General features: G+C 39.2%; 1 long non-coding RNA gene across 1 annotated transcript; it reads left to right on the forward strand.

Annotated features, from left to right (window-relative positions):
* Window positions 1-1084: 1084 nt before the first annotated feature.
* Window positions 1085-17389, forward strand: LOC110460377. The gene is made up of 4 exons (XR_002464006.1): window positions 1085-1715; window positions 13246-13339; window positions 13731-13895; window positions 16892-17389. It is a non-coding gene; the product is annotated as an uncharacterized LOC110460377 (long non-coding RNA).
* The last annotated feature ends 5488 nt before the right edge of the window (window positions 17390-22877 follow it).

Raw genomic sequence — 22877 nt, forward strand, 5'->3', positions numbered from 1 at the left:
GTCTTATAGAATTCGTTATGATTCGTTTAAATGTTGCCCTTCTTTGTTGCCCCGTTAAATGTAAAATATCTTTACTTAATGTTCATACTTGAGTTCTTACTGCCCAACACCGAACATTTAGTTTCGAGTTCATCGGACTCGAGATAGTGATATGGTTCTACCTCGTTGCACAATGTTTGTATTACTAAATGTAGCTGGTGTCTACTACTGTATAAAGTAACATAAGGTACTAATCCTACTTAGAGTATGATTATAATTCTAAAATATTGATTTAATATTTTGCTTTGGTTTTGGCAGAAAACTAAAATATCGATGTTCATAGCCTGTTTATATCATGTAGATATCCCGAGAAAACCGTCTGTGGAACCTGGATTTGTACCTAAACTCAAGATGACCAGGAAAATACCAGTGACCACCAACAACAGCCCAATACCAATGATCTGATGATCTGGGACTCTTTGCTCACCCTAGGCGTATGGACACTGAGGTAGACACGTATGGACACTGAGGAAGACACGTATGGACACTGAGGAAGACACGTATGGACACTGAGGAAGACACGTATGGACACTGAGGTAGACACGTATGGACACTGAGGTAGACACGTATGGACACTGAGGTAGACACGTATGGACACTGAGGTAGACACGTATGGACACTGAGGTAGACACGTATGGACACTGAGGTAGACACGTATGGACACTGAGGTAGACACGTATGGACACTGAGGTAGACACGTATGGACACTGAGGTAGACACGTGTGGACACTGAGGTAGACACGTATGGACACTGAGGTAGACACGTATGGACACTGAGGTAGACACGTATGGACACTGAGGTAGACACGTATGGACACTGAGGTAGACACGTATGGACACTGAGGTAGACACGTATGGACACTGAGGTAGACACGTATGGACACTGAGGTAGACACGTATGGACACTGAGGTAGACACGTATGGACACTGAGGTAGACACGTATGGACACTGAGGTAGACACGTATGGACACTGAGGTAGACACGTATGGACACTGAGGTAGACACGTATGGACACTGAGGTAGACACGTATGGACACTGAGGTAGACACGTATGGACACTGAGGTAGACACGTATGGACACTGAGGTAGACACGTATGGACACTGAGGTAGACACGTATGAACACTGAGGTAGACACGTATGAACACTGAAGTAGACACGAAAAAGACTGCAATTGGTAGAATAGACAATATCAACATATCTTTGTAAAATATGGTGGATAATATATCGAGTTTCGAAAAATGTTTGAAAAATAATGAACTATTTCTGCAGGCGGCTTTAGTTGGTTATTTCTTATTCAGCGATGGTTTCGAGAACACCTGTAATGGACCCATTACAATAAGAACTTGAAATTGTGGTCATTATTGCATTGATGCTCTGACCTAAAGCGTGCTGATACTATTTCCCCGGCTTCGTTTGCCTTTGAATCTTTTCTTCATTTTAAGTACTTCCTGTTGTACTAAATATTTCCGCGTTTTTTTCAATGAGTTTTTCTTCTTTTTACCGGTAAAAATACATATATAAAATATCACCTTATAACGGCCCATTCCTGGCTTGACTTCGGTGGTAATACAGTGGACCCAGTCTAGTTTGGTTGGAACGACATTTTTCTTTCTTTAACAGCATGACGAGTTTCTGTCAGACCTTACTTATCGGATGTGGAGTGATGGTATTTTGTAAGTACAATATCTATACCATTTCATTTCAGTGTCACACTTTTTTACAAGTTAAACATTTTTGTACATACGTTTTAAAATGTCCAGACATACTGGCTTATTACATGTACATTCTCTTCATGAAAGTCTATATTTTTGTTTGAATGTACAACGAAGAAATTTTAGCTCTTCCTTCACGATACTAACTATCAACGTCTATTTTTCCTATGAAACGTTTTTGTATAAATGGATATCTTATATCAGAATAAAATTAACGTCAGTTGAGAAAGTTGGCTTATCTCTACCAATCTGTGGTCCAATGGGACATAGGGGTTACACTATTACCCGGTTTCTACACATATGAAGGAACTATGAATTATGTGATGGGGTCTATAAATTAATTCACAATGCATCATGTTTTACTTAAAAGATTCTCGAATAAAGAGAGTTACGTGCGTTAATATAATTGGAAGGTTAGTTTATGTACCAATATATATCTATGTCAAATGATGAGTAAGTCTAATGTATTATCAATAACAATATTACAAGTCTTATTATGCTATATTAATTTTACGTTTACCCATTGACGTATGAAAAACTAATTGTTTCGTCTCTGTAGAGACCACCCTTTATCTCCTGCTACATATCAAATTTTGGAAAATTTAGTCATTCCCAATATAGGCACTCCAAAGTACAAAACTGGTTTAAAATAAAGTATAGTATAACCCTCACTGGTCAGCACGCCGGCGTATGGACGTTTCGAGGTTACAGCACTTGAGAGCGCCCTGCGGATTTTGCTAGCTCAGAGGAAGTGAACTTCATACATAAATCTTCTTAAACCATATCGAAAGATATTTATAAGACTAAGAGTTTGCATAATCCTGTCAAATATCATCACAATGAAAATTCCAGTTCGACTTCATCTTATTTTCGATAAAGAGTGTACTATCTTCGGGTTTTCTTTATAGAAAAGCTGCTGCCATTTACAAGGTACATGCATTAACCTTTGTTGTCCTTCGTCATTCTCTTCACAAGCATCCCGTCCCTCTGCAAAGTGGATTATTCACCAACACACAGTAACCTTCCCACACCTCCTTTTGGATATACTTTCGTGGACCAGGTCGCTCAATCGGTTAGAGCGATATTATAACACTCTGAAGCCGCAAGATCCGACTCCCGGTCTTGCCCTGCTTACAGTTTATTTAGATCACTGTTGTTGTTTATATTGTGTTTATTTAAATTGTATTATTTTCTCTTCAAAGTTCCGCAAGACAGGGTGTTTTTACAAATGTTTAACCAAAGCTATAGTCATGACGGAAAAAACAAACATTTCCAGGTACGGGGATACAATACAGCATCGTCGGAGTATAACAATATACTAATGGTATCGTCGATTACTAAGTATTGGTTACTACGGCAAAATCATATTTATATAAACAGACAGTTAGGGAAGCATTACACCCTTGTCTTACCCCGATACTGTTGGGCGCACAAGTAGATATATAGTGCTGAAGAAATATGTATCTTCGAAAGTCTTAATATAACAGCGTATTGACTCATATTGAAGTTAAATATTCTACAGGTTCTAAAATGTTTTTCAGACTGAATTGTTAAAACATATATTTCATAACCCTGTTTATAGGAATACTAGTGTTAAATAATTAATAGCATCTAGCTATATGTAATATATTCTTGTGTTTCATTTTTAACGCTTGTTTCCTCATGTGATAGTTATGAAACAAGATATCGTCCGATTTAGAAGAACATACATATCAAACTTTATTGTTAAAAGCTATTATGGAAAAATATTTGTTTATTATCAGTTCTCAATTACCGAGATAGAAGTGGGCTAAGGGTTGTTATGGGGAAGGAAACCGAAGTACCCGGACAACACTGACGTGGTTGGTCATATGGCCCATGCCATTCATTTCTGGTCAGGGACACTAATTCATACGGTATCAATTTAAAACGTTTGTATGATTAGAGAAATACATTTAACAACATCAATTAGCAAACTTCCTGGTTGAGAATAATAGGTAATGCTATGAGACTTTTGTTTGTGATATTTCAAATAAGACAAAGCCGTCTAGCTCGTAGGTGATCGCCCAAGCGTTGACCGATGAATGACACAACTTTAGTAATACTTACTGAAAATATTGATTAACGACACGTTTTATGCAACAGGATTGCCCCTGATTAAATCCTATGTCCGTATTATGCTCCCGATACGTGATGCGTGAAGGGCATTATAGTTTTGTTCCGTCTGTCTGTTGGTCACACCCTCTAACGAATGTTTCTCGTCAGATTTTCATGTTTGCATTGGACATGCTTTTCACAAGTTCGAGTAGCATTATCATTGTGTTAGGTCCAGGTCACCGTCACAATTTAGATATTTTACGAAAAACGGATTCTGAAAACTTCTACTACCATGTTTCTCGACAGATGCTCGTAAAAACACTCTACAGACGTGTTAACTTTAAACATATTGTTCAAAAGTGGTGATTTGTTTACCATGTAACATCAACGTCACTGCTAAGAAACTAATGGTTGGTCATCAATTTAGCCTTGAAGATGTATTTACCTAATGATAGAATATTGCGATCGGATAAGCTAAAAGTGACCTTTCCGAAAAAATAGTTTACGTATTATGTATTACTAATATATCATGTAAACAGAGACAGAATAAAGACTATCCAGGTAACGGCCAACCTTGTGGATTGATAGTCTAACTACAACGTTACGGTCAATTTCGGGGACCGATAGTCAAGGTAAACGGTAACGGCCAGCCTCGGGGTTTGATAGTCTAGGTATACGGCAATGGTCAATCTCAGGGTCTGATAGTCCATGTACAAGGTTACGGTCAACCTCGGCGTTTGATATTCAAGGTACAAGGTTACGGCCAACTTCGGGGTCTGATAGTCCAGGTACAAGGTTACATCAACCCTCGGGCTTTGATAGTCCAGGTACAAGGTTACGGCAAAACTTGCGGCCAACATCGGGGACTGATAATCTAGGTACAAGGTTACGGCCAATCACGGGTTTGATAGTCCAGGTACAAGGTTACGGCCAACCTCGGGGTTTGCACAAACTTTTTCAAACTTCAATTTTAAGCTCACCCGGTCCGAAGGACCATTGTGGACCAAAGGTGGGGGTGGGGGTAGGTGTGCCGGCACACCCACCGTTTATACAAAATAAACGGTGGGTGTGCAGAGTTGTTGGGCTCAATGGTGGAATTTGAGGTTTAATTCTTCAAAATTATTATTCTTCTGTACCATTGGAGGTATTGTTTGTAATAAGAATAATTTCCCATGGTTGTTTTATTATCCATGTGAGCGATACAGGCCCTCTTTGAAAGTTTTATAATAAAAACAGTGTTCAGGGATTACATGTTAGTGTTAATGTTGTACTCTAATTTAAATACTGACAAAGAGATGTCGCCAACACCATAAAAAATCTGAACCGGATTTTAAAAGGAAGCCAGAATACAAAGTTGTGAAATATCAACTTTCAGAGATAGAACGCGCCTTTATATGCGAGATGTAAAAATAATCTGAAGACTACACACTTGAATGAGCAAGCATGTCTTAAAACGTTTGTCAAGCAAATCTTGTTCTAAAGAATAATATTACCGCATATGATTTCGAGTATAGATAATGTAATTGAATCCGTATTACTGCATTCAGACATTCGTCGTCCATGACATATAATTACTGAGGTTACATGCAACTATTTCCTGTGTAAACCATGAAATACACGAGTAAACTATCATGCTAATTAATAAATACATGTATGTTTGTGGTGTAAATACGTTTAAGATAGATATTTTTCAAACATATAATGTATTTGTTGTTGTTTATTATTTGACTACCAAATTGACCGATTAACCAGTTACTCGATCGGTAGAAGAGTAACCGGTTACAAAAATAAGACCGGTTTGACAACCCTAGTTTTATGGCATTGCGATCATTTTCTGATCCATCACTTGCGACTACTTGGTTAGCTTCGGTACCTTGTGGTGTAACGGTTCCTGTTACTAGTAGATATTGTTATACTTTATAATAAAAAGGAAATGTATGTACCCTTCCACAGCAATGCTTTCACATCTGCTTTAGTAAGTTCATAGTGTGTAAAATGTATTGTCCTTTGTTCCTTGTGCCAAAGAAAGGTGTCCTTTGTTAGATATGATTTGCATATAATTTTTTATACGGTACATCTCGCGCAAATTGTCTTTAGAAAACGTCTCTATGCTTAGGATTTTCATTGGGATGAAAAGTATATGAATAATAGATAAATACAGGTACTGCCTTCAAACGAAGTGGTAGCATAGGTGTTAATTCGCTAATAATAATAATAATAATAATAATAAACAATATACAGCATTTATATAACGCCCTATATAATTTGTAAAATTACTCTAAAGCGCTTTTCACCATATGGATGATAGTATTATATATAATGAGTTATAATTGTGAAACAAAAAACAAAGGCTTACTATCACTTTTATACATTAAGCAAGCAGATAATCATCGCAATATGCACATAAATGGAATAAACAAAGGGTGGTATTTACATGACGTTTTTGCAAAGAGCCAAACATGCAGACATGAAGTGGTGAGTTTTGATGTCTATTTTGAATTTTGCCAGGGTATTCGACTTTCAAATTTAATGTAAGCAATCATGACAGAGATATCATTGTCATCAGTAAACTTCACTTCCGACATATTTCCGACATATTTTTCCTGATCGAGCTGTTTTTATTCAGAAAGTAATCACTGAACTTGTTTGATAAGTCTTTTTCAGAATTACAGCTTGGCAGGACAATTTCACCTTTCTAACCCATCAAGTTTTTGGTGAGTCTTAAAGGCTGTCTATGGTCCATACCATATTCTTCAATTCTTTCGAAATAATTAGCCTTCTTTGACTGAATGAGAAGTGAACCAACTAGCCGACATTGTTCCCTATAAATCTGTTGGTGAACGGTTAATTTGGTCCTTCGCCACTGTTTCTCTGATTTTCTACGGTTCTATTTTTCTACGCGGAGATTTTCATTATACCACGGGGCATTTGGGCACCGAGCGACAGTTAAGAACACTAATTTCAGAGGAATAACTGACTTACAGTGACCAGCCCTTGTTGGCTTGGTGACATGTAGATTCTCGTACGATATTGATGTTGTCGGAATTCGTGTTAAAATATCGTAACGGATCAATTTAGGTGAACCGGATTGCGTTTGAATGTGTTTAAGAAGGTGCGCGCACACATGCATTGTATGAATCGGGCAACATTATTGTTTTTCATCGTCTAATTGAATCTGTGAAGATTTTTCAAGACTTCTGTTGCGTATTTCAAAAGCAAATGAATAAATTATAGACTTCTGACTGATAAGTAATTGGCGGCCTCATTTCCAGATAAAGTAGTGGCAGTCATTGATAAATCGTTTTCATATTATAGCTCTAACGGGCCACCGTAAATGTTTACCGATTTGTCGCCGCACTGAATCTATGTGAACAAAATACATATGGTATGATAAAAAATAAGGTTCACTTTATCATAACAAAGAGTATCGGATTTTGTTTGCATCTGATTTTCAACTTAAGCATTCCAGTGCGTACATAATTTAAAACATATTCACTTGAGTTTAGAAAGCTGGTGACCTTCAACAATGTGACAGACATACCGACAGGTATTACATAATATGATGTAAAATGCGTTTAACTTTCCGCAACACCTATCACAGTCTCAGTAATCTTTGAACACTGGTTTGTTTATACATGTATGTCTCTTCTCGGGTCCTGTTGTGGTCTTTTTATTTAGTTTCAAGTTACTTTATTTCATTGTTTATAAAATATTTTTACTCTCCTGCCTCGAAGTGTCTGTAATGCTATGCTGTGGTATCGTACCTCAGTAGTCCATCAACTATTTTTATGTACCACCTGTGCCAACTAGTCTTAATATTTAACCGCAGATACCTTGAACGGTTGCAGCACACTTGACTTACTTTTAAGGTAACTGTGGTCTTACATGCTAAACGTTTCAAACATTATATAACAAAAACACTTCTATGTTCAAACAACATTATATAACAAAAACACTTGTATGTTCAAACAACATTATATAACAAAAACACTTGTATGTTCAAACAATATTATCTAACAAAAACACTTGTATGTTCAAACAACATTATGTAACAAAAACACTTGTATATTCAAACAACATTATATAACAAAAACACTTGTATATTCAAACAACATTATATAACAAAAACACTTGTATATTCAAACAACATTATATAACAAAAACACTTGTATATTCAAACAACATTATATAACAAAAACACTTGTATATTCAAACAACATTATATAACAAAAACACTTGTATATTCAAACAACATTATATAACAAAAACACTTGTATATTCAAACAACATTATATAACAAAAACACTTGTATATTCAAACAACATTATATAACAAAAACACTTGTATATTCAAACAACATTATATAATAAAAACACTTGTATATTCAAACAACATTATATAATAAAAACACTTGTATATTCAAACAACATTATATAACAAAAACACTTGTATATTCAAACAACATTATATAACAAAAACACTTGTATATTCAAACAACATTATATAATAAAAACACTTGTATATTCAAACAACATTATATAATAAAAACACTTGTCTATGCTATAAAGACCAGAAGTGCATTTATTTATATGAACCTAGAACATATAGTCCAACAGTCATAGCATAGAAACAAGGAGTCATAACATGTATTTTTTATGTTTTAGGGGTTTAGATCGACTTTCGGTAAAAAGCAATGAATTATATAATAAGATTAAATAAATAGATTGATAGATAAATCAACCAATAAATATAAGGCATGTTGTACATTGAACTACTACTCATTTGAAATCATGTCAGCTCATCTATTACTTAGGCAAGTTTTAAGACACCACGGACAAAATCCATCCCTAATTGAGAGTTGGGGTGAGAAAACGTGTCACCTATACCCATATGTTTTGCACGATTTCTGAGAAATCGTGTTAAGGTGAGAAAACGTGTTGCGACCGCAGCTCTTTTAGCACGATGTCTCACCCGGATGAGAAATCGTGCCGTAACATACGACCAACCTCGGGTTTGGTAGTCCAGGTACAAGGTAACGGCCAACCTCGGGGTTTGATAGTCCATGTACAAGGTTACGGCCAACCTCGGGTGATAGTCCAGGTACAAGGTTACGGCCAACCTTTGGGTTTGATAGTCAAGGTACAAGGTAACGGCCACCCTCGGGGTTTGATAGTCCAGGTACAAGGTTACGGCCAACCTTTGGGTTTGATATCCAGGTACAAGGTTACGGCCAACCTCGGGTTTTGATACTCCAGGTACGAGGTTACGACCAACCTCGGGGTTTGATAGTCAAGGTACAAGGTAACGGCCAACCTCGGGGTTTGATAGTCCAGGTACAAGATTACGGCAACCTTCGGGGTTTGATAGTCCAGGTACAAGGTTACGGCAAGCATCGGGGATTGATAGTCCAGGTACAAGGTTACGGCCAACCTTTGGGTTTGATATCCAGGTACAAGGTTACGGCCAACCTCGGGTTTTGATTCTCCAGGTACGAGGTTACGACCAACCTCGGGGTTTGATAGTCAAGGTACAAGGTAACGGCCAACCTCGGGGTTTGATAGTCCGGGTACAAGATTACGGCAACCTTCGGGGTTTGATAGTCCAGGTACAAGGTTACGGCAAGCATCGGGGTTTGATAGTCCAGGTACAAGGTTACGGTCAACCTTGGGGTTGGATAGTCCAGGTCCAAGGTTACGGTCAACCTCGGGGTTTGATAGTCAAGGTACAAGATTACGGCCAACCTCGTGGTTTCATAGTCCAGGTCCAAGGTAACGGCAAACCTCGGGGTTTGATAGTCCAGGTACAAGGTTACGCCAACCTCGGGTTTTGATAGTCCTGGTACAAGGTTACGGCCAACATCGGGTTTGATAGTCCAGGTACAGGGTAACGGCCAACCTCGGGGTTTGATAGTCAAGGTACAAGCTTAAGGTTACGGCAAACCTCGGGGTTTGATAGTCCAGGTACAAGAAGGTTACGGCCAACCTTGGAGATTGATAATCAAGGTACAAAGTTACGGCCAACCTCGTGGTTTGATAGTCAAGGTACAAGATTACGGCCAACCTCGGGGTTTGATAGTCCAGGTCCAAAGTTACGGCAACCCTCGGGGTTTGATAGTCCAGGTACAAGGTTACGGCCTACCTTGGGGTTTGATATCCAGGTACAAGGTTACGGCCAACCTCGGGGTTTGATAGTCCAGGTCCAAAGTTACGGCCACCCTCGGGGTTTGATAGTCCAGGTCCAAAGTTACGGCAACCATCGGGGTTTGATAGTCCAGGTACAAGGTTACGGCAAGCCTCGGGGTTTGATAGTCCAGGTACAAGATTACGGCAACCCTCGGGGTTTGATAGTCCAGGAACAAGGTTACGGCCTACCTTGGGGTTTGATATCCAGGTACAAGGTTACGGCCAACCTCGGGGTTTGATAGTCCAGGTACAAGGTTACGGCAAGCATCGGGGTTTGATAGTCCAGGTACAAGATTACGGCCAACCTCGGGGTCTGATAGTCCAGGTACAAGGTTACAGCAAGCATCGGGGTTTGATAGTCCAGGTACAGGTTACGGCCATCCTTGGGGTTTGATATCCAGGTACAAGGTTACGGCCAACCTCGTGTTTTGATGCTCCAGGTACGAGGTTACGACCAACCTCAGGGTTTGATAGTCCATGGACAAGGTAACGGCCAACCTCGGGGTCTGATAGTCCAAGTACAAGGTTACGGCAAGCATCGGGGTTTGATAGTACAGGTACAAGGTTACGGTCAACCTCGGGGTTGGATAGTCCAGGTCCAAGGTTACGGTCAACCTCGGGGTTTGATAGTCCAGGGACAAGGTTACGGCAACCATCGGGGTTTGATAGTCCAGGTACAAGGGTACGGTCAACCTCGGGGTTGGATAGTCCAGGTCCAAGGTTACGGTCAACCTCGGGGTTTGATAGTCCAGGGACAAGGTTACGGCAACCATCGGGGTTTGATAGTCCAGGTACAAGGTTACGGTCAACCTCGGGGTTTGATAGTCCAGGGACAAGGTTACGGTCAACCTTGGGGTTGGATAGTCCAGGTCCAAGGTTACGGTCAACCTCGGGGTTTGATAGTCCAGGGACAAGGTTACGGCAACCATCGGGGTTTGATAGTCCAGGTACAAGGTTACGCCAACCTCGGGTTTTGATAGTCCTGGTACAAGGTTACGGCCAACATCGGGTTTGATAGTCCAGGTACAAGGTAACGGCCAGCCTCGGGGTTGGATAGTCAAGGTACAAGCTTAAGGTTACGGCAAACCTCGGGGTTTGATAGTCCAGGTACAAGGTTACGCCAACCTCGGGTTTTGATAGTCCTGGTACAAGGTTACGGCCAACATCGGGTTTGATAGTCCAGGTACAAGGTAACGGCCAACCTCGGGGGTTGATAGTCCATGTACAAGGTTACGGCCAGTCTCGGGTTTTGATACTCCAGGTACGAGGTAACGACCAACCTCGGGGTTTGATAGTCCATGTTTGATAGTCCAGGTACAAGGTTACGGCAAGCCTCGGGGTTTGATAGTCCAGGTACAAGATTACGGCCAACATCGGGGTCTGATAGTCCAGGTACAAGGTTACAGCAAGCATCGGGGTTTGATAGTCCAGGTACAGGTTACGGCCATCCTTGGGGTTTGATATCCAGGTACAAGGTTACGGCCAACCTCGGGGTTTCATAGTCCAGGTACAAGGTTACGGCCAACCTTGGGGTTTGATATCCAGGTACAAGGTTACGGCCAACCTCGTGTTTTGATACTCCAGGTACGAGGTTACGACCAACCTCAGGGTTTGATAGTCCATGGACAAGGTAACGGCCAACCTCGGGGTCTGATAGTCCAAGTACAAGGTTACGGCAAGCATCGGGGTTTGATAGTCCAGGTACAAGGGTACGGTCAACCTCGGGGTTGGATAGTCCAGGTCCAAGGTTACGGTCAGCCTCGGGGTTTGATAGTCAAGGTACAAGGTTACGGCCAACCTCGTGGTTTGATAGTCAAGGTACAAGGTTACGGCCAACCTCGGGGTTTGATAGTCCATGTACAAGGGTACGGCCAACCTCGGGGTTTGATAGTCCAGGTACAAGGTTACGGGCAACCCCGGGGTTTGATAGTCCAGGTCCAAGGTTACGGTCAACCTCGGGGTTTGATAGTCAAGGTACAAGGTTACGGCCAACCTCGTGGTTTCATAGTCCAGGTCCAAGGTAGTCCAGGTACAAGAAGGTTACGGCCAACCTTGGAGATTAATAATCAAGGTACAAGGTTACGGCCAACCTCGTGGTTTGATAGTCAAGGTACAAGGTTACGGCCAACCTCGTGGTTTGATAGTCAAGGTACAAGGTTACGGCCAACCTCGTGGTTTGATAGTCAAGGTACAAGGTTACGGCCAACCTCGGGGTTTGATACTCCAGGTACGAGGTTACGGCCAACCTCGGGGTTTGATAGTCCATGTACAAGGGTACGGCCAACCTCGGGGTTTGATAGTCCAGGTACAAGATTACGGCAACCCTCGGGGTTTGATAGTCCAGGTACAAGGTTACGGTCAACCTCGGGGTTTGATAGTCCAGGTCCAAGGTTACGGTCAGCCTCGGGGTTTGATAGTCAAGGTACAAGGTTACGGCCAACCTCGGGGTTTGATAGTCCATGTACAAGGGTACGGCCAACCTCGGGGTTTGATAGTCCAGGTACAAGATTACGGCAACCCTCGGGGTTTGATAGTCCAGGTACAAGGTTACGGGCAACCCCGGGGTTTGATAGTCCAGGTCCAAGGTTACGGTCAGCCTCGGGGTTTGATAGTCAAGGTACAAGGTTACGGCCAACCTCGTGGTTTGATAGTCAAGGTACAAGGTTACGGCCAACCTCGGGGTTTGATAGTCCAGGTACAAGGTTACGGCCAACCTCGGGTTTTGATAGTCCAGGTACGAGGTAACGGCCAACCTCGGGGTTTGATAGTCCAGGTCCAAAGTTACGGCCAACCTCGGAGTTTGATAGTCCAGGTACAAGGTTACGGCCACCCTCTGGTTTGATAGTCCAAGTACAAGGTTACGGCCACCCTTGGGTTTGTTAGTCCTGGTACAAGGTTACGGCAAACCTCAGGGTTTGATAGTCCACCAGCAGATTCAACCGCCTTAATGCGTACTGAAAAATAACCTCTTGAAATAATACGAGGAAGCACTTTCAAGGGTAGGTAAACGTTTGCTTTAAAATAAAATATATTATATGAAACAATCCAAAATACGGATATAACGATTTTACATGGCATGTATGATTATGGGACTTTAGAACATGTTACATTGTAATTTGCAGTTACCCAGAGCTCAAGCAAAATCGAGAAGTGTCAGGCAACTTTGAACTTTGTTCTATTAGCTTGCTTGGTTTTTTTCTTCTCTTTATTCTTCTTTTTTTCTCTCGTTTTAGTAAATCTGGCCGTGCCTGTCACCAGCCGCCGTGGCTCTGGGTACCGGATCCGTTCCTCTTCCAGTAGCAGTTATGGGACATATGACACCGGATTGTAAGTATCGGGCACGCTATCTATATCCTTTCTCCCTTGTTATGGGTGTATCCTAATGGGTTTTGTATCGCCTTTGATTTCAATTGTTATCCATTGCTTGTCGCCGCTGATTTTCACCAGGATTACGTTCCCAATACATGTTTATGTACAGTGTACAACAAAACAAAAACAAAAAAGGAAAAGGCTCCAGTGATCCTGAGTTAACTACGTAAAATGCTTCCGGATGTGTATGACTTAATCAAACAAAGTCAATTTGTTGCATTAAAGGAAAATGTATGTTAAACATATTTAAAACAGATTTTATTTAAGAAATTGAAGTAAAAAGGTGCAAAGCCATCGTGATTTAAAAAAGTGAAGTGAATGGACCTGAAAAGTATTTCTCCTTTCCCAGGTCAAGTGGAGCGAAGATTGCGATATTTATTGGGACCTCAGTTGGGATGCTGATGCTCGTGGCGTGTATCAAATCATGGTGTTCTTCCATGATAAATAGGACGTCTACGAGACCAAGCGCTGTCTATGTATGAGATAAACAATGTATCGGACAATATTGTTCAGGGTAGGTGTAATTGACTATGTGTGAAACTATAAGGCAGACACAAGGCACTGCACCTTCCACATTTAGTATTCGGTGCAGCAAGTCAAAACTGAAAAACACCGCACCACACAGCTGTTCCGTCCTTCTAGGACTTATCGGTGATGCGAGGGGGCTAAACAGATGGAACTGCAAATTGTTCAAAACTTTTGTTGAGGGAAGAAGTGCATCAAACTATTTAATTATATGAATTTTAAAAAAAATCAAGAGAACTCAATTAGAAATTATTATTATCATGCTAACTGAATTTAGCAAACCTCAGAAAGTGTTTATTTCGATTCCTCGCATGACGTATGTATATGTATTTGCATTGAGTTGCACACCTGCTTCCTATGAACAAACTAATCTCCTCTGTGTTAAACTTTCCGTTCCTCAGTGGTGGCTTATCAGAATAGTGTGTTAACTTTTCCTTACCTCAGAGGTAATGTACGAGCCTATTCTGTGATAGTTCTCCTTTCCTGAGAGGTCATTATAGTTCATCATTTCCTTAGAGTTAACATACAAGCCTCCTCTTTGATAGATTTCCTTTCCTTAGAGTTAACATACAAGCCTCCTCTATGATACATTTCCTTTCCTTAGAAGTAACATACAAGCCTCCTCTTTGATAGATTTCCTTTCCTTAGAGTTAACATACAAGCCTGCTCTATGATACATTTCCTTTCCTTAGAAGTAACATACAAGCCTCCTCTGTGATAGATTTCCTTTCCTTAGAAGTAACACACCTTTTCTGTGATAGATTTCCTTTCCTTAGAAGTAACATACATGCCTCCTCTTTGATAGAATTCCTTTCCTTAGAAGTAACATACAAGCCTCCTCTGTGATAGATTTCCTTTCCTTAGAAGTAGCATACAAGCCTCCTCTGTGATAGATTTCCTTTCCTTAGAAGAAGCATACAAGCCTCCTCTGTGATAGATTTCCTTTCCTTAGAAGTAACATACACGCCTCCTCTGTGATATATTTCCTTTCCTTAGAGTTAATATACAAGCCTCCTTTGTGATAGTTTTCCTTTCCTTAGAAGTGACATACACGCCCCCCTCTATAATAGATTTCCTTTCCTTAGAAGTAACATACAAGCCTCCTCTGTGATATATTTCCTTTCCTTAGAAGTAACATACAGGCCTCCTCTGTGATAGATTTCCTTTCCTTAGAAGTAACATACAGGCCTCCTCTGTGATAGTTTTCCTTTCCTTAGAAGTAACATACAAGCCTCCTCTGTGATAGATATCCTTTCCTTAGAAGTAACATACAGGCCTCCTCTGTGATAGTTTTCCTTTCCTTAGAAGTAACATACAAGCCCCCCTCTATAATAGTTTTCCTTTCCTTAGAAGTAACATACAAGCCTCCTCTGTGATATATTTCCTTTCCTTAGAAGTAACATACAGGCCTCCTCTGTGATAGATTTCCTTTCCTTAGAAGTAACATACAGGCCTCCTCTGTGATAGTTTTCCTTTCCTTAGAAGTAACATACAAGCCTCCTCTGTGATAGTTTTCCTTTCCTTAGAAGTAACATACAAGTCTCCTTTGTGACAGTTTTCCTTTCCTTAGAAGTAACATACAAGCCTCCTCTGTGATAGTTTTCCTTTCCTTAGAAGTAACATACAAGCCCCCCTCTATAATAGTTTTCCTTTCCTTAGAAGTAACATACAAGTCTCCTCTGTGATATATTTCCTTTCCTTAGAGTTAATATACAAGCCTCCTTTGTGATAGTTTTCCTTTCCTTAGAAGTAACATACACGCCCCCCTCTATAATAGATTTCCTTTCCTTAGAAGTAACATACAATCCCCCTCTATAATAGTTTTCCTTTCCTTAGAAGTAACATACAAGCCTCCTTTGTGACAGTTTTCCTTTCCTTAGAAGTAACATACAAGCCCCCTTTGTGATAGATTTCCTTTCCTTAGAAGTAACATACAAGTCTCCTCTGTGATAGATTTCCTTTCCTTAGAAGTAACATACAAGCCTCCTTTGAGACAGTTTTTCTTTCCTTAGAAGTAACATACAAGCCTCCTTTGAGACAGTTTTCCTTTCCTTAGAAGTAACATACAAGCCTCCTTTGAGACAGATTTCCTTTCCTTAGAAGTAACATACAAGCTTCCTTTGAGACAGTTTTCCTTTCCTTAGAAGTAACATACAAGCCTCCTCTGTGATAGTTTTCCTTTCCTTAGAAGTAACATACATGCCCCCCTCTATAATAGTTTTCCTTTCCTTAGAAGTAACATACAAGCCCCCCTCTATAATAGTTTTCCTTTCCTTAGAAGTAACATACAGGCCTCCTTTGAGACAGTTTTTTCTTTCCTTAGAAGTAACATACAAGCCTCCTTTGAGAGTTTTCCTTTCCTTAGAAGTAACATACAAGCCTCCTCTGTGACAATTTTCCTTTCCTTAGAAGTAACATACAAGCCCCTTCCTTTTGGATTATAGCATTTCTTTGTAACAACACCTTTTTAAAGACGCACTCTGCTGGCAAATAATGTTTTTGATAAGAAAGGCTTAAATCCATCACGAATTGATAGCAAACGATTAGACTTCCGTGTCTATAAGGTATACAATGGGAGCCACATGTGGTGAAGGATACTCAGCCTTTTCCAGATTAATGTCTGTTGTCTTATAGAATTCGATATTATTCGCTTAAATTGTGTCCTTCGTTGCATCGTTTCGAGTAAGATCTCGAGTATGAACGTACGTTCTGTTCTTTATCTTACTGCCCAACACCAAACATTTAGTTTAGAGTTAATCTGACTTTAGACAGTGATATAGGATTCCTCATCATACACTGTTTGTATTACTAAATGTAGTATAAAGGCGGTTGTCTACTACTGTTATAAAGACACAGAGAGAAGCATATAAGGTACTCATCATAATTAAAGTTCGATTTTAATTCTAAAATATGAATTTCAAATTTTGCTTTGTGTTTGGCAGAGAATTAAAAATATCGATTTTCATAGCCTTTTTTATCATGTAGATATCCCGAGGTAACCGTCTGTGGATCCTGGATTTGTACCTAAACTCACAGAATCATTAATATGACCAGGAAAACACCAGTGACAACCAAAAAATGTAACAGAATGAGACGTGTTAAAACAATGGATTTACAATGTATTTAAAGTTATTTATACAGCGGAAAAATCACTTAAATGTTGTTATCGGTTTTTTAGACAGAAGTGTGTCCGGAAACCTGTATGCTTTGTGTATTCAAAATTTGATGCAAGAGCTTCTTTGGAGGTTTAAATTAAAAGCTTAACTGTAAAGGTTTTGCGCGTCGTTCTCCCTTTCTGAGCAATTACACGTCATCTTCGCCAACTACAGAACAAAATACCGCCAGAACTCAGCCACACAGAGAATGGCTTTACAGAACAAAATACCGCCAGAACTCAGCCACACAGAGAATGGCTATCTACATTTTTCGCAGGGTAAAACACTAAATCAGCCCCATAAAACCCGGAATCACGCAAAAAGTCATCTCAACGATTACGAACAAGACAGGTAACCTTCTTGTATATCTGCCTAAGTTTACAGACCGTATCCAAATAATATCTACTCCAGGTGAATGTCATTGAGGTGGCCCATCGCTTGATATGCTCTTACGTGCAAGCAAGATTAAACGTAACTTCTGTTCTCAACTCCGGTCTGAAAAAGGTCAAGCTTTCGGCACCCATTATTTCTGTAAATTTTAAATGCTAAATTTGTGTTCCCATGTCTTTTCAGTTCATTTATGCTGTCGTTTTGCATCAGCTGAGACTTCGGATTGCGTTCTCGAATATTGATAATGTGGTCCATCATTTTTTTTTAATTCCGAACTCCGAATTATCAAATGCACTCTGAAGGTATATGTCTGGAAGTGAAAACGTCCAGATTCCTTCTCATTAAGTGAAAAATAAGATATGATGTCTCTGTAATTAAATGTCCCCATACTGCCAACGTCTTTCTAAAAAACGAACTTAAGTGTTTGTTTAATGAACAAGAGACCCATGGGCCTTTACGGTCACCTGAATTCTGATATATTTATTCAGAGTTGATTTTTGTTTTTAAAACATGAACAAAAATATTTTTCGAAGTGACAAAAAACAATAAAACCACCTTATTCAATATCTAGCATACAGATTTAAGACTGAAAAATATTTCAAACTAGCACCTCTAATTCTAAACAAGGAAAATGAAGAAATTTTAGCGCACCGACTCCTTTGGGCACCGCCCTACAGCCCTTGGGGTAGGGCTGGCTCAAAATTTTCAAAGTATCAAACTGTCAACTTATGGGGGTAAACAAGAGACCCTAGGGTCATAAAATTCACAATTTTGGTAGAGCACCTTAAAACCTTTCCAAGACTAAATTTTGATTCTACCATATCTGGGTCTTGAGAAGAAGGTTTTGAAATTTCAGTACATTCGACCATTTCTGGCCCCACCCATCAGCTCCTGGGGGTCAGTCAGAGCTCATATGTGCATACCATCAAACAGCTATCCAATACTGATAATGCTAACCCAAATTGAATTACTTCCAATGATAATTAAACAATTGTTGGTCAAAAATGTGATTTCCATAAATAAACTATAGTAAAGTTTACCCCCTCCCCAGGGGGAAACGTGAGACGCCAGGGTCATGAAATTTACAATTTTGATAAACCACCTTAAGACCCTTCCATCTATGAAGAATATTTAATTCTACTATATCTGATTCTTGAGATGAAGATTTTTGAAATTTTAGTCAATTTGACACTTTTCGACCCCGCCCCTCATGCCCCTGGGGGCTGAGGACCATATAATTCACAATTTTGGTTGACCTTTGGCCATGGAAGTTTTCTGCAAAATTTCATTGAAATTGGTTCAGGGGTTTTGGAGAAGTCGAAAATGTAAATTGTTTACGGACGCATGACGCACGACAAAAGGCAATCGTAATAGGTCGCTGAGACTTTGTCTCAGGTGACCTAAAAATATCAATTCAAGCTAATGTCAAATGCACGTACCCTGTATGACGGACTCGTGTTAAATTAAGTAGAATATGCGACTAAATCATTGCATATCCCCAATTTCATCTGATTGAAATTCAATTAAGTCTATTTACATTGTAGTAGTTTGCGGAAAGGCTTGCTGTAAAACGGAACTTTTCATCCTTGTTAGTGTATGTTATAGTGTTGTGTTTCAGCAAAAGTTTTAATGGAAGTTGAAAACATCCACATCACATTGTGACATCATATATAAAAGACAAACAGTTACAGAAATGTAAGTTGTGACTTTAATTCAGACAAATCCATGCCCCTTACTGAGGATCAACACTGATGCTGGGATGTGTAAATAGTATATGTGTATATACACTGATAAAGAGTACTAAAATAGTGTCTACTATAAACTTGTTCATTACATTATTTTACACCTTACTGCAGTGAAGTTCTAGACTGGAATCGTGACATATTTAATTGTGAATCCTTAGAGAAACCTATATAGAACCTTACCACCAGGAGAACGTCAGACTTTGTCACACCTAACCGCAGGAAAACGTCCGTCTTTGTCACACCTTACCGCCAGGAGAACGTCAGTCTTTGTCACACCTTACCGCCAGGAGAACATCAGTCTTTGTCGCACCTTACCGCCAGGAAAACGTCAGTCTTTGTCACACCTTACCACCAGGAGAACGTCCGTCTTTGTCACACCTTACCTCTAGGAGAACGTCAGTCTTTGCCACACCTTACCACCAGGAGAACGTCTGTCTTTGTCACACCTTACCACCAGGAGAACGTCAGTCTTTGTCACACCTTACCGCCAAGAGAACTTCAGTCTTTGTCACACCTTACTGTCAGGAGAACATCAGTCTTTGTCACACCTTACCGCCAGGAGAACGTCAGTCTTTGTCAAGTTAGTTAGAATCATGTGTTGTATGATGCACCTTTATTTAGTAAAGTTAAGCAAGGTCAATTTGGCACGTATTCAATGTCACATGAGAAATAAGAAGTATCCAACCTCATATCAAAGGTCCAGAAGTAAGCCAATTTGATTAATAGCTTTTGCACAGTGTCAAGTTTGAAATATAAAAGCATAACAAAATGACAGTAAGCTTGAAACAGATCGATAGTATTCATGACCTTGAATTTTAGCAATGACCTTGATATGAACTATATTTATTGTTTGAATGAGTTGGCTTGTTTAGAACACGAGAAATAACCTCCTTATATTGCAGAAGATGAACAATGTCCTAATCAGACAAAATTGTAAAACGATGAATTATTCCTGAATTTATAAAAACAAGAGGCCCAATGGGCCTGCATCGCTCACTTGGTATTAATCTCACACTTGTGATCCTAAAAGTGGATTAAAATACAGCTACAGGCAGAATATCAGTGTTTGATTCATAAGAACCTATTTAAAGATTTAAACATATGACGCCTGTGACCTTGAATGTTGAACAAGGACATTAGGTTGAACAGAGTTTATAGTCTTCCAACCCAGCATGCATCTGGCAAAATATCATTACCCTAGACCTTTTGGTTATATAGAACAAATCATTTAAAGATTTAAACATATATTGACCACTGTGACCTTGAATATGGGTGAAGGTCATTCACTTGGTAGTCCTTCATCCCAGCATGTTAATGGCCAAATATCATCACTCTTGGCCTTTTGCTTATTAGGTCATTCAATGGTTTTAAACATATTTGACCCGTGACCTTGAATATATATGTCAAGGTCATTCATTTGAACAAACTTGGTAGTCCTTAATTCCAGCATGTTACTGGCATTATACTAGGCCTCTTGGTTATTCAGAAGAAGTTGTTAAAAGGTTAAAAACATATTTGACCCCTGTGACCTTGAATATAAATCAAGGTCATCTATTTAAACAAAGTTGGTAGACCTTCATCCCAGCATGTTACTGGCGAAATATCATCATCCTAGGCCTCTCAGTTATTCAGAAGAAGTTGTTGAAAGGTTTTTAACATATTTGACCCCTGTGACCTTGAATATAAATCAAGGTCATCTATTTAAACAAAGTTGGTAGACCTTCATCCCAGCATGTTACTGGCGAAATATCATCATCCTAGGCCTCTCAGTTATTCAGAAGAAGTTGTTGAAAGGTTTTTAACATATTTGACCCCTGTGACCTTGAATATAAATCAAGGTCATCTATTTAAACAAAGTTGGTAGACCTTCATCCCAGCATGTTACTGGCCAAATATCATCATCCTAGGCCTCTTGGTTATTCAGAAGAAGTTGATTAAAGATTTTTACATATTTGACCCCTGTGACCTTGAAAATTGATGAAGGTCATTTATTTGAAAAACTTGGTAGCCCTTTATCAAAGCATGCTTCTGGCCAAATATCATCACCCTAGGCCTTTTGGTTACTGAGAAGAAGTTGTTTAAAGTAAAAAGTTGACGCCGATGGACGACGGACGATGGACGCCGCACCATGCCATGAGCTTACTTGGCGAGCTAAAAATGATACAAATTGTAACTGATGTGACTGACTGGTGTCAAATATTAACATAATCATGATTACATCTGCGATAGAAAAGGAAACACATTTTCACCAGATTTATAATATTATGATACCAAATGATGCACATCTATGGGTAATCAGTTAAGTCTTTACTTCTCGGTAAAAAACATCATCTACTTTGGCAGGTGTCATCCTAGCACACTGAGGAAACTTTGGCATAGTTACATGTAGTATGTTACAGATACTTTTATTATTTTTCATGTCATCCTTAATCAATATATTCACCACAGGAAATCATCAGTAATGAAGCAGTGTACAAAACATATCTAATAATCATTAAACAAGCTACTATTTATTACTATTTCACCAAGTAAAAAAGAAGTATGCTGTTTCAACACATTTTGATTTTTAAGACATTCTTCGTGAAAATAAGGGTATTAAACATACTACAGCTTCATTTCATTCAATTGAATGTACAATGTAAAATGTACACTATATTGATAAACATTAAACTGCATTACACTGCAAAAGAATCTCTCTTTCACCTCAATCATATTTTCTCAATTTCTGCATCTTGATTACACTGTGTTCAAGTAAAAGTTCCTGTAATTGCGCAATTAGATACTACACAGTAAGTATGTAGTACAGAATAACACTGGGAGCATACTGTCATTTTTGTCCACAGAAAATAAGCAATATATTGAAAAGTCTGGCAATATAACAAGAGGATCGTTTAAAGGATTTGTTAAGAAACAAGAGTACCGCGGGAAGGAACAATATAATATACGCCCGTCAAATGCCATATAGTGTTATATACTTTCTAACATTGAAATAAGATCTGCATCATTAAATAGTGGTTAGCTGACATGCTATAAAAAATGTAGAAGAAAATCTCTGGACAAAGTGCAATAACATTTGCAAAAATCATTAAATCAAAATTCTTTTAAGGGAGACACAACAACATATCATGATTATTTAGCCTACTAAGTTTCAAAGAAATCTGTCAAAAAATGTAGGGGGAGATCTCCGGACAAAAAATCAAATACTGAAATGAACAAAGGGCAATAACTTTTGGAAAAATTGTCGAATCAAAATTCTTTTAAGGGATACACAACTTCATATCATGATTATTATGTAAACCAAGTTTCAAAGAGATCGGTTGAAAAATGTAGGAGGAGATTGCTGGACAAACGAAATGTTTACGCCTGACGGACGGACGGATGGACAACCCCATACCATAATACTTTAGTCAAATTTGACGGGCGTATAAAAAGGAAAAGTAGACTTTGAAAGATGATGGTGCTGGCATTATATTGAGGTTTTCCTGTACATGTAGTAACTCAGTAACAGTAGATATGCTGTCAGGTGAGATACAGGTAAACAAAATACCTGTGAGAAACAGGTGGGTGTGAGAAACAGGTGAGATACAAAATACCTGTGAGAGTTGTGGGGTTAATTTAACTTTGACTCAGTATCAAAAACACAATTTATTCATAAACTGATCATTTTTCCGACATGAATCT

This window comes from Mizuhopecten yessoensis, unplaced genomic scaffold (genome assembly GCF_002113885.1).
Source record: "Mizuhopecten yessoensis strain PY_sf001 unplaced genomic scaffold, ASM211388v2 scaffold10377, whole genome shotgun sequence".
NCBI classification, from domain to species: domain Eukaryota; kingdom Metazoa; phylum Mollusca; class Bivalvia; order Pectinida; family Pectinidae; genus Mizuhopecten; species Mizuhopecten yessoensis.